Raw genomic sequence first — 12,984 nt, 5'->3', positions numbered from 1 at the left:
ACACATAGATATAAACGTATTCTCCGTTGAGATATTGCAGCCGCTGCTGTGTCCAGGCCCAGGAGCCTTAGCACTGTGCTGTGATGTCACTCAATACCACTGACATCACTAGGTGTAAACAACATCTCTCCTTTGCTGTGTATGTGACTATGGAGCTGTTTGGTGATGTCGTCTATTACGGCCTTCATAGAAGCAACAGGAGATTGTTGCATCCATCTTGAACCCTCAGAACTACAGTGCTATGATGTCACTCACTTCCACAGGCCTTGCAGAGTGTAAACAACAACAACCCAGCTTTGTTGTGTATGTAACCAAAGGGATTTGTGATGTCACCTAGAACCTTCACAGCAGCGACAGCTTTATGAGGAGCATCAGCACTGCTCTGCCTGAGCAGAACCATCACCGCCATAGGTTGTCAAATAACCCGGATTTAACCCACACAGGTAAGTCCAATGGGGTGCAGGCATGTCCTCTATGCTTACAGCTTCCCGTGGGTGTTGGTTTGATACCGTTTGGGGACAGCCAAGGAGGCATCTGCAGGCAACAAAGGTAGGTGTGTGCTTGTGTGTGTGTTTCCTATGCAGATCCTAAGCCCAGTGTCACATGCAAGTAGGAGGAGTAAGAAGGGTTCCTGGCAAATCCGGGTTATGGATTGCATTTAAAAAGGCCCCGTGGGAGTGCAATGGGCCCCTGTCTTGCTGCTTAGCAATAATGGTATGGGTTTAGGTTCTGCTGTGTGTACTGGTGGTTGACTGCCCCCCAGCCCAGAGTGTGCATGGAAAATTGTCTGGCAGCCTCCCTGACAGCAAGCAGTGATAGTGCCCATGAAGGGGACCTTGTTGGGCCCGCCCCTTTCACGGTTATCGCTTCTCGGCCTTTTGGCTAAGATCAAGTGTAGTATCTGTTCTTATCAGTTTAATATCTGATACGTCCCCTATCTGGGGACCATATATTAAATGGATTTTTGAGAACGGGGGCCGATTTCGAAGCTTGCTTCCGTCGCCCTATGCATTGACCCGATATGGCAGTATCTTCGGGTACAGTGCACCACCCCCTTACAGGGTTAAAAAGAAAGATTCCTACTTTCATTGCTACCTGCTTGCTGGCTAGCCAGCTAGCCAGCCCTGTGGGCCTTGCTGCTGCTGCAGCCAAAAAACAAAAGGTGGTGCTGCTGCTGCTTCTGCTGCTTCTGCTTCTGCTTGTGTCTGGCCCCTGTTGGAGCGTCCAGGCACAGGACTTCTGCTGCTGCTGACTAAATGGCCTCCTTAATTGGATCATTTGAGTAGCCAGCACACCTGTGCAGGTAGGGCATGACATGATAGGCAGCTGCCTTGATAGCGGGTGGGTGCTGAATGTTCCTAATTGACAAAATAAGATTAATGCTTATGAAGAAATATAAAATCTCATCCCTTCCCCAATATCGCGCCACACCCCTACCCCTTAATTCCCTGGTTGAACGTGATGGACATATGTCTTTTTTCGACCGTACTAACTATGTAACTATGTAACATAACATGGGGGGGGGGGGGGGGTCTCCTGGCTGTTCACACAGGTGTGTCATTGCTGTACATTGACCATGCATTGCTTCTGTGGTATTGCAAAGGCAAAGACAAATGCTTCCAGCCATCCATTGCACTAATGGATTGGTCATCAGCTGGCTGTCTATGTCCCGCATCAATATAGACCAAAGTACAGAGGGTTAGGCTATGCTATTGTGCACCTACCTGATGCATCAGAAGGTGCGAGGCCCTTGCTAAATTCTGTGCACAGACTTTGAGATCTATGCTTTAGACTGTATCTAAACCTGCTCCAACATGGACTGACATTCTGGCCTACTTTCAGCCGATGCGACTTGTCTGTCGCTGAACAGTCGCTTTTTATGTATTCAGCACCTATGTATAATGTTGTAAAAATGCTCTAGAAGCTAAAGTCGCAGAAATGTCACACATATTTGGCCTGCAACTTTCTGTGCGACAAATTCAGACAGGAAAAATCAGTATAAATCCTTAGAAAATTATCCCCCAGTGTCTCCATCTGCTGGCGGTATTGAATAAGCATTGCTGCACTGATGGGGTATGCATTAGACGAAAAAAAAGAAGAAAAAGAAGAATAATACGCCCAGAAAAGAGGCGAAAAGGAGAAAAACGTAAAAAAACGTGAAAAAAAAGTAAGAGGAAGAGAAGGGAAAAAAAGGTGGAAATGGGTTTAAAAGTGATTTCGGCGGAGAAATATATATATATATATATATATATATATATATATATATATATATATGCGCACACACACACATAGATATAAACGTATTCTCCGTTGAGATATTGCAGCCGCTGCTGTGTCCAGGCCCAGGAGCCTTAGCACTGTGCTGTGATGTCACTCAATACCACTGACATCACTAGGTGTAAACAACATCTCTCCTTTGCTGTGTATGTGACTATGGAGCTGTTTGGTGATGTCGTCTATTACGGCCTTCATAGAAGCAACAGGAGATTGTTGCATCCATCTTGAACCCTCAGAACTACAGTGCTATGATGTCACTCACTTCCACAGGCCTTGCAGAGTGTAAACAACAACAACCCAGCTTTGTTGTGTATGTAACCAAAGGGATTTGTGATGTCACCTAGAACCTTCACAGCAGCGACAGCTTTATGAGGAGCATCAGCACTGCTCTGCCTGAGCAGAACCATCACCGCCATAGGTTGTCAAATAACCCGGATTTAACCCACACAGGTAAGTCCAATGGGGTGCAGGCATGTCCTCTATGCTTACAGCTTCCCGTGGGTGTTGGTTTGATACCGTTTGGGGACAGCCAAGGAGGCATCTGCAGGCAACAAAGGTAGGTGTGTGTGTGCTTGTGTGTGTGTTTCCTATGCAGATCCTAAGCCCAGTGTCACATGCAAGTAGGAGGAGTAAGAAGGGTTCCTGGCAAATCCGGGTTATGGATTGCATTTAAAAAGGCCCCGTGGGAGTGCAATGGGCCCCTGTCTTGCTGCTTAGCAATAATGGTATGGGTTTAGGTTCTGCTGTGTGTACTGGTGGTTGACTGCCCCCCAGCCCAGAGTGTGCATGGAAAATTGTCTGGCAGCCTCCCTGACAGCAAGCAGTGATAGTGCCCATGAAGGGGACCTTGTTGGGCCCGCCCCTTTCACGGTTATCGCTTCTCGGCCTTTTGGCTAAGATCAAGTGTAGTATCTGTTCTTATCAGTTTAATATCTGATACGTCCCCTATCTGGGGACCATATATTAAATGGATTTTTGAGAACGGGGGCCGATTTCGAAGCTTGCTTCCGTCGCCCTATGCATTGACCCGATATGGCAGTATCTTCGGGTACAGTGCACCACCCCCTTACAGGGTTAAAAAGAAAGATTCCTACTTTCATTGCTACCTGCTTGCTGGCTAGCCAGCTAGCCAGCCCTGTGGGCCTTGCTGCTGCTGCAGCCAAAAAACAAAAGGTGGTGCTGCTGCTGCTTCTGCTGCTTCTGCTTCTGCTTGTGTCTGGCCCCTGTTGGAGCGTCCAGGCACAGGACTTCTGCTGCTGCTGACTAAATGGCCTCCTTAATTGGATCATTTGAGTAGCCAGCACACCTGTGCAGGTAGGGCATGACATGATAGGCAGCTGCCTTGATAGCGGGTGGGTGCTGAATGTTCCTAATTGACAAAATAAGATTAATGCTTATGAAGAAATATAAAATCTCATCCCTTCCCCAATATCGCGCCACACCCCTACCCCTTAATTCCCTGGTTGAACGTGATGGACATATGTCTTTTTTCGACCGTACTAACTATGTAACTATGTAACATAACATGGGGGGGGGGGGGGGGTCTCCTGGCTGTTCACACAGGTGTGTCATTGCTGTACATTGACCATGCATTGCTTCTGTGGTATTGCAAAGGCAAAGACAAATGCTTCCAGCCATCCATTGCACTAATGGATTGGTCATCAGCTGGCTGTCTATGTCCCGCATCAATATAGACCAAAGTACAGAGGGTTAGGCTATGCTATTGTGCACCTACCTGATGCATCAGAAGGTGCGAGGCCCTTGCTAAATTCTGTGCACAGACTTTGAGATCTATGCTTTAGACTGTATCTAAACCTGCTCCAACATGGACTGACATTCTGGCCTACTTTCAGCCGATGCGACTTGTCTGTCGCTGAACAGTCGCTTTTTATGTATTCAGCACCTATGTATAATGTTGTAAAAATGCTCTAGAAGCTAAAGTCGCAGAAATGTCACACATATTTGGCCTGCAACTTTCTGTGCGACAAATTCAGACAGGAAAAATCAGTATAAATCCTTAGAAAATTATCCCCCAGTGTCTCCATCTGCTGGCGGTATTGAATAAGCATTGCTGCACTGATGGGGTATGCATTAGACGAAAAAAAAGAAGAAAAAGAAGAATAATACGCCCAGAAAAGAGGCGAAAAGGAGAAAAACGTAAAAAAACGTGAAAAAAAAGTAAGAGGAAGAGAAGGGAAAAAAAGGTGGAAATGGGTTTAAAAGTGATTTCGGCGGAGAAATATATATATATATATATATATATATATATATATATATATGCGCACACACACACATAGATATAAACGTATTCTCCGTTGAGATATTGCAGCCGCTGCTGTGTCCAGGCCCAGGAGCCTTAGCACTGTGCTGTGATGTCACTCAATACCACTGACATCACTAGGTGTAAACAACATCTCTCCTTTGCTGTGTATGTGACTATGGAGCTGTTTGGTGATGTCGTCTATTACGGCCTTCATAGAAGCAACAGGAGATTGTTGCATCCATCTTGAACCCTCAGAACTACAGTGCTATGATGTCACTCACTTCCACAGGCCTTGCAGAGTGTAAACAACAACAACCCAGCTTTGTTGTGTATGTAACCAAAGGGATTTGTGATGTCACCTAGAACCTTCACAGCAGCGACAGCTTTATGAGGAGCATCAGCACTGCTCTGCCTGAGCAGAACCATCACCGCCATAGGTTGTCAAATAACCCGGATTTAACCCACACAGGTAAGTCCAATGGGGTGCAGGCATGTCCTCTATGCTTACAGCTTCCCGTGGGTGTTGGTTTGATACCGTTTGGGGACAGCCAAGGAGGCATCTGCAGGCAACAAAGGTAGGTGTGTGCTTGTGTGTGTGTTTCCTATGCAGATCCTAAGCCCAGTGTCACATGCAAGTAGGAGGAGTAAGAAGGGTTCCTGGCAAATCCGGGTTATGGATTGCATTTAAAAAGGCCCCGTGGGAGTGCAATGGGCCCCTGTCTTGCTGCTTAGCAATAATGGTATGGGTTTAGGTTCTGCTGTGTGTACTGGTGGTTGACTGCCCCCCAGACCAGAGTGTGCATGGAAAATTGTCTGGCAGCCTCCCTGACAGCAAGCAGTGATAGTGCCCATGAAGGGGACCTTGTTGGGCCCGCCCCTTTCACGGTTATCGCTTCTCGGCCTTTTGGCTAAGATCAAGTGTAGTATCTGTTCTTATCAGTTTAATATCTGATACGTCCCCTATCTGGGGACCATATATTAAATGGATTTTTGAGAACGGGGGCCGATTTCGAAGCTTGCTTCCGTCGCCCTATGCATTGACCCGATATGGCAGTATCTTCGGGTACAGTGCACCACCCCCTTACAGGGTTAAAAAGAAAGATTCCTACTTTCATTGCTACCTGCTTGCTGGCTAGCCAGCTAGCCAGCCCTGTGGGCCTTGCTGCTGCTGCAGCCAAAAAACAAAAGGTGGTGCTGCTGCTGCTTCTGCTGCTTCTGCTTCTGCTTGTGTCTGGCCCCTGTTGGAGCGTCCAGGCACAGGACTTCTGCTGCTGCTGACTAAATGGCCTCCTTAATTGGATCATTTGAGTAGCCAGCACACCTGTGCAGGTAGGGCATGACATGATAGGCAGCTGCCTTGATAGCGGGTGGGTGCTGAATGTTCCTAATTGACAAAATAAGATTAATGCTTATGAAGAAATATAAAATCTCATCCCTTCCCCAATATCGCGCCACACCCCTACCCCTTAATTCCCTGGTTGAACGTGATGGACATATGTCTTTTTTCGACCGTACTAACTATGTAACTATGTAACATAACATGGGGGGGGGGGGGGGGTTGGGGTCTCCTGGCTGTTCACACAGGTGTGTCATTGCTGTACATTGACCATGCATTGCTTCTGTGGTATTGCAAAGGCAAAGACAAATGCTTCCAGCCATCCATTGCACTAATGGATTGGTCATCAGCTGGCTGTCTATGTCCCGCATCAATATAGACCAAAGTACAGAGGGTTAGGCTATGCTATTGTGCACCTACCTGATGCATCAGAAGGTGCGAGGCCCTTGCTAAATTCTGTGCACAGACTTTGAGATCTATGCTTTAGACTGTATCTAAACCTGCTCCAACATGGACTGACATTCTGGCCTACTTTCAGCCGATGCGACTTGTCTGTCGCTGAACAGTCGCTTTTTATGTATTCAGCACCTATGTATAATGTTGTAAAAATGCTCTAGAAGCTAAAGTCGCAGAAATGTCACACATATTTGGCCTGCAACTTTCTGTGCGACAAATTCAGACAGGAAAAATCAGTATAAATCCTTAGAAAATTATCCCCCAGTGTCTCCATCTGCTGGCGGTATTGAATAAGCATTGCTGCACTGATGGGGTATGCATTAGACGAAAAAAAAGAAGAAAAAGAAGAATAATACGCCCAGAAAAGAGGCGAAAAGGAGAAAAACGTAAAAAAACGTGAAAAAAAAGTAAGAGGAAGAGAAGGGAAAAAAAGGTGGAAATGGGTTTAAAAGTGATTTCGGCGGAGAAATATATATATATATATATATATATATATATATATATATATATGCGCACACACACACATAGATATAAACGTATTCTCCGTTGAGATATTGCAGCCGCTGCTGTGTCCAGGCCCAGGAGCCTTAGCACTGTGCTGTGATGTCACTCAATACCACTGACATCACTAGGTGTAAACAACATCTCTCCTTTGCTGTGTATGTGACTATGGAGCTGTTTGGTGATGTCGTCTATTACGGCCTTCATAGAAGCAACAGGAGATTGTTGCATCCATCTTGAACCCTCAGAACTACAGTGCTATGATGTCACTCACTTCCACAGGCCTTGCAGAGTGTAAACAACAACAACCCAGCTTTGTTGTGTATGTAACCAAAGGGATTTGTGATGTCACCTAGAACCTTCACAGCAGCGACAGCTTTATGAGGAGCATCAGCACTGCTCTGCCTGAGCAGAACCATCACCGCCATAGGTTGTCAAATAACCCGGATTTAACCCACACAGGTAAGTCCAATGGGGTGCAGGCATGTCCTCTATGCTTACAGCTTCCCGTGGGTGTTGGTTTGATACCGTTTGGGGACAGCCAAGGAGGCATCTGCAGGCAACAAAGGTAGGTGTGTGCTTGTGTGTGTGTTTCCTATGCAGATCCTAAGCCCAGTGTCACATGCAAGTAGGAGGAGTAAGAAGGGTTCCTGGCAAATCCGGGTTATGGATTGCATTTAAAAAGGCCCCGTGGGAGTGCAATGGGCCCCTGTCTTGCTGCTTAGCAATAATGGTATGGGTTTAGGTTCTGCTGTGTGTACTGGTGGTTGACTGCCCCCCAGCCCAGAGTGTGCATGGAAAATTGTCTGGCAGCCTCCCTGACAGCAAGCAGTGATAGTGCCCATGAAGGGGACCTTGTTGGGCCCGCCCCTTTCACGGTTATCGCTTCTCGGCCTTTTGGCTAAGATCAAGTGTAGTATCTGTTCTTATCAGTTTAATATCTGATACGTCCCCTATCTGGGGACCATATATTAAATGGATTTTTGAGAACGGGGGCCGATTTCGAAGCTTGCTTCCGTCGCCCTATGCATTGACCCGATATGGCAGTATCTTCGGGTACAGTGCACCACCCCCTTACAGGGTTAAAAAGAAAGATTCCTACTTTCATTGCTACCTGCTTGCTGGCTAGCCAGCTAGCCAGCCCTGTGGGCCTTGCTGCTGCTGCAGCCAAAAAACAAAAGGTGGTGCTGCTGCTGCTTCTGCTGCTTCTGCTTCTGCTTGTGTCTGGCCCCTGTTGGAGCGTCCAGGCACAGGACTTCTGCTGCTGCTGACTAAATGGCCTCCTTAATTGGATCATTTGAGTAGCCAGCACACCTGTGCAGGTAGGGCATGACATGATAGGCAGCTGCCTTGATAGCGGGTGGGTGCTGAATGTTCCTAATTGACAAAATAAGATTAATGCTTATGAAGAAATATAAAATCTCATCCCTTCCCCAATATCGCGCCACACCCCTACCCCTTAATTCCCTGGTTGAACGTGATGGACATATGTCTTTTTTCGACCGTACTAACTATGTAACTATGTAACATAACATGGGGGGGGGGGGGGGGGGGTCTCCTGGCTGTTCACACAGGTGTGTCATTGCTGTACATTGACCATGCATTGCTTCTGTGGTATTGCAAAGGCAAAGACAAATGCTTCCAGCCATCCATTGCACTAATGGATTGGTCATCAGCTGGCTGTCTATGTCCCGCATCAATATAGACCAAAGTACAGAGGGTTAGGCTATGCTATTGTGCACCTACCTGATGCATCAGAAGGTGCGAGGCCCTTGCTAAATTCTGTGCACAGACTTTGAGATCTATGCTTTAGACTGTATCTAAACCTGCTCCAACATGGACTGACATTCTGGCCTACTTTCAGCCGATGCGACTTGTCTGTCGCTGAACAGTCGCTTTTTATGTATTCAGCACCTATGTATAATGTTGTAAAAATGCTCTAGAAGCTAAAGTCGCAGAAATGTCACACATATTTGGCCTGCAACTTTCTGTGCGACAAATTCAGACAGGAAAAATCAGTATAAATCCTTAGAAAATTATCCCCCAGTGTCTCCATCTGCTGGCGGTATTGAATAAGCATTGCTGCACTGATGGGGTATGCATTAGACGAAAAAAAAGAAGAAAAAGAAGAATAATACGCCCAGAAAAGAGGCGAAAAGGAGAAAAACGTAAAAAAACGTGAAAAAAAAGTAAGAGGAAGAGAAGGGAAAAAAAGGTGGAAATGGGTTTAAAAGTGATTTCGGCGGAGAAATATATATATATATATATATATATATATATATATATATGCGCACACACACACATAGATATAAACGTATTCTCCGTTGAGATATTGCAGCCGCTGCTGTGTCCAGGCCCAGGAGCCTTAGCACTGTGCTGTGATGTCACTCAATACCACTGACATCACTAGGTGTAAACAACATCTCTCCTTTGCTGTGTATGTGACTATGGAGCTGTTTGGTGATGTCGTCTATTACGGCCTTCATAGAAGCAACAGGAGATTGTTGCATCCATCTTGAACCCTCAGAACTACAGTGCTATGATGTCACTCACTTCCACAGGCCTTGCAGAGTGTAAACAACAACAACCCAGCTTTGTTGTGTATGTAACCAAAGGGATTTGTGATGTCACCTAGAACCTTCACAGCAGCGACAGCTTTATGAGGAGCATCAGCACTGCTCTGCCTGAGCAGAACCATCACCGCCATAGGTTGTCAAATAACCCGGATTTAACCCACACAGGTAAGTCCAATGGGGTGCAGGCATGTCCTCTATGCTTACAGCTTCCCGTGGGTGTTGGTTTGATACCGTTTGGGGACAGCCAAGGAGGCATCTGCAGGCAACAAAGGTAGGTGTGTGCTTGTGTGTGTGTTTCCTATGCAGATCCTAAGCCCAGTGTCACATGCAAGTAGGAGGAGTAAGAAGGGTTCCTGGCAAATCCGGGTTATGGATTGCATTTAAAAAGGCCCCGTGGGAGTGCAATGGGCCCCTGTCTTGCTGCTTAGCAATAATGGTATGGGTTTAGGTTCTGCTGTGTGTACTGGTGGTTGACTGCCCCCCAGCCCAGAGTGTGCATGGAAAATTGTCTGGCAGCCTCCCTGACAGCAAGCAGTGATAGTGCCCATGAAGGGGACCTTGTTGGGCCCGCCCCTTTCACGGTTATCGCTTCTCGGCCTTTTGGCTAAGATCAAGTGTAGTATCTGTTCTTATCAGTTTAATATCTGATACGTCCCCTATCTGGGGACCATATATTAAATGGATTTTTGAGAACGGGGGCCGATTTCGAAGCTTGCTTCCGTCGCCCTATGCATTGACCCGATATGGCAGTATCTTCGGGTACAGTGCACCACCCCCTTACAGGGTTAAAAAGAAAGATTCCTACTTTCATTGCTACCTGCTTGCTGGCTAGCCAGCTAGCCAGCCCTGTGGGCCTTGCTGCTGCTGCAGCCAAAAAACAAAAGGTGGTGCTGCTGCTGCTTCTGCTGCTTCTGCTTCTGCTTGTGTCTGGCCCCTGTTGGAGCGTCCAGGCACAGGACTTCTGCTGCTGCTGACTAAATGGCCTCCTTAATTGGATCATTTGAGTAGCCAGCACACCTGTGCAGGTAGGGCATGACATGATAGGCAGCTGCCTTGATAGCGGGTGGGTGCTGAATGTTCCTAATTGACAAAATAAGATTAATGCTTATGAAGAAATATAAAATCTCATCCCTTCCCCAATATCGCGCCACACCCCTACCCCTTAATTCCCTGGTTGAACGTGATGGACATATGTCTTTTTTCGACCGTACTAACTATGTAACTATGTAACATAACATGGGGGGGGGGGGGGTCTCCTGGCTGTTCACACAGGTGTGTCATTGCTGTAAATTGACCATGCATTGCTTCTGTGGTATTGCAAAGGCAAAGACAAATGCTTCCAGCCATCCATTGCACTAATGGATTGGTCATCAGCTGGCTGTCTATGTCCCGCATCAATATAGACCAAAGTACAGAGGGTTAGGCTATGCTATTGTGCACCTACCTGATGCATCAGAAGGTGCGAGGCCCTTGCTAAATTCTGTGCACAGACTTTGAGATCTATGCTTTAGACTGTATCTAAACCTGCTCCAACATGGACTGACATTCTGGCCTACTTTCAGCCGATGCGACTTGTCTGTCGCTGAACAGTCGCTTTTTATGTATTCAGCACCTATGTATAATGTTGTAAAAATGCTCTAGAAGCTAAAGTCGCAGAAATGTCACACATATTTGGCCTGCAACTTTCTGTGCGACAAATTCAGACAGGAAAAATCAGTATAAATCCTTAGAAAATTATCCCCCAGTGTCTCCATCTGCTGGCGGTATTGAATAAGCATTGCTGCACTGATGGGGTATGCATTAGACGAAAAAAAAGAAGAAAAAGAAGAATAATACGCCCAGAAAAGAGGCGAAAAGGAGAAAAACGTAAAAAAACGTGAAAAAAAAGTAAGAGGAAGAGAAGGGAAAAAAAGGTGGAAATGGGTTTAAAAGTGATTTCGGCGGAGAAATATATATATATATATATATATATATATATATATATATATATATATATATGCGCACACACACACATAGATATAAACGTATTCTCCGTTGAGATATTGCAGCCGCTGCTGTGTCCAGGCCCAGGAGCCTTAGCACTGTGCTGTGATGTCACTCAATACCACTGACATCACTAGGTGTAAACAACATCTCTCCTTTGCTGTGTATGTGACTATGGAGCTGTTTGGTGATGTCGTCTATTACGGCCTTCATAGAAGCAACAGGAGATTGTTGCATCCATCTTGAACCCTCAGAACTACAGTGCTATGATGTCACTCACTTCCACAGGCCTTGCAGAGTGTAAACAACAACAACCCAGCTTTGTTGTGTATGTAACCATAGGGATTTGTGATGTCACCTAGAACCTTCACAGCAGCGACAGCTTTATGAGGAGCATCAGCACTGCTCTGCCTGAGCAGAACCATCACCGCCATAGGTTGTCAAATAACCCGGATTTAACCCACACAGGTAAGTCCAATGGGGTGCAGGCATGTCCTCTATGCTTACAGCTTCCCGTGGGTGTTGGTTTGATACCGTTTGGGGACAGCCAAGGAGGCATCTGCAGGCAACAAAGGTAGGTGTGTGCTTGTGTGTGTGTTTCCTATGCAGATCCTAAGCCCAGTGTCACATGCAAGTAGGAGGAGTAAGAAGGGTTCCTGGCAAATCCGGGTTATGGATTGCATTTAAAAAGGCCCCGTGGGAGTGCAATGGGCCCCTGTCTTGCTGCTTAGCAATAATGGTATGGGTTTAGGTTCTGCTGTGTGTACTGGTGGTTGACTGCCCCCCAGCCCAGAGTGTGCATGGAAAATTGTCTGGCAGCCTCCCTGACAGCAAGCAGTGATAGTGCCCATGAAGGGGACCTTGTTGGGCCCGCCCCTTTCACGGTTATCGCTTCTCGGCCTTTTGGCTAAGATCAAGTGTAGTATCTGTTCTTATCAGTTTAATATCTGATACGTCCCCTATCTGGGGACCATATATTAAATGGATTTTTGAGAACGGGGGCCGATTTCGAAGCTTGCTTCCGTCGCCCTATGCATTGACCCGATATGGCAGTATCTTCGGGTACAGTGCACCACCCCCTTACAGGGTTAAAAAGAAAGATTCCTACTTTCATTGCTACCTGCTTGCTGGCTAGCCAGCTAGCCAGCCCTGTGGGCCTTGCTGCTGCTGCAGCCAAAAAACAAAAGGTGGTGCTGCTGCTGCTTCTGCTGCTTCTGCTTCTGCTTGTGTCTGGCCCCTGTTGGAGCGTCCAGGCACAGGACTTCTGCTGCTGCTGACTAAATGGCCTCCTTAATTGGATCATTTGAGTAGCCAGCACACCTGTGCAGGTAGGGCATGACATGATAGGCAGCTGCCTTGATAGCGGGTGGGTGCTGAATGTTCCTAATTGACAAAATAAGATTAATGCTTATGAAGAAATATAAAATCTCATCCCTTCCCCAATATCGCGCCACACCCCTACCCCTTAATTCCCTGGTTGAACGTGATGGACATATGTCTTTTTTCGACCGTACTAACTATGTAACTATGTAACATAACATGGGGGGGGGGGGGGGGGGTCTCCTGGCTGTTCACACAGGTGTGTCATTGCT

At 46.6% G+C, this 12,984-nt stretch overlaps 6 non-coding genes across 6 annotated transcripts; all 6 read left to right on the top strand.

Annotated features, from left to right (window-relative positions):
- The first annotated feature begins 862 nt into the window (after positions 1 to 862).
- Positions 863 to 1,053, top strand: LOC130298959 (U2 spliceosomal RNA). Its single transcript, XR_008850168.1, has one exon. It is a non-coding gene; the product is annotated as a U2 spliceosomal RNA (small nuclear RNA).
- Positions 1,054 to 3,150: 2,097 nt separating this feature from the next.
- On the top strand, positions 3,151 to 3,341 carry LOC130298958 (U2 spliceosomal RNA). The gene has a single exon (XR_008850167.1). It is a non-coding gene; the product is annotated as a U2 spliceosomal RNA (small nuclear RNA).
- Positions 3,342 to 5,428: 2,087 nt separating this feature from the next.
- LOC130298957 (U2 spliceosomal RNA) lies at positions 5,429 to 5,619 on the top strand. The gene has a single exon (XR_008850166.1). It is a non-coding gene; the product is annotated as a U2 spliceosomal RNA (small nuclear RNA).
- Positions 5,620 to 7,714: 2,095 nt separating this feature from the next.
- On the top strand, positions 7,715 to 7,905 carry LOC130298956 (U2 spliceosomal RNA). Its single transcript, XR_008850165.1, has one exon. It is a non-coding gene; the product is annotated as a U2 spliceosomal RNA (small nuclear RNA).
- Positions 7,906 to 9,993: 2,088 nt separating this feature from the next.
- Positions 9,994 to 10,184, top strand: LOC130298955 (U2 spliceosomal RNA). The gene has a single exon (XR_008850164.1). It is a non-coding gene; the product is annotated as a U2 spliceosomal RNA (small nuclear RNA).
- A 2,095-nt stretch (positions 10,185 to 12,279) lies between these two features.
- LOC130298954 (U2 spliceosomal RNA) lies at positions 12,280 to 12,470 on the top strand. Its single transcript, XR_008850163.1, has one exon. It is a non-coding gene; the product is annotated as a U2 spliceosomal RNA (small nuclear RNA).
- Positions 12,471 to 12,984: the final 514 nt, after the last annotated feature.

Source organism: Hyla sarda, unplaced genomic scaffold (genome assembly GCF_029499605.1).
Source record: "Hyla sarda isolate aHylSar1 unplaced genomic scaffold, aHylSar1.hap1 scaffold_1029, whole genome shotgun sequence".
NCBI classification, from domain to species: domain Eukaryota; kingdom Metazoa; phylum Chordata; class Amphibia; order Anura; family Hylidae; genus Hyla; species Hyla sarda.
Note: the sequence above shows the minus strand (reverse complement) of the source record. Positions and strands in the feature narration are given on the sequence as shown.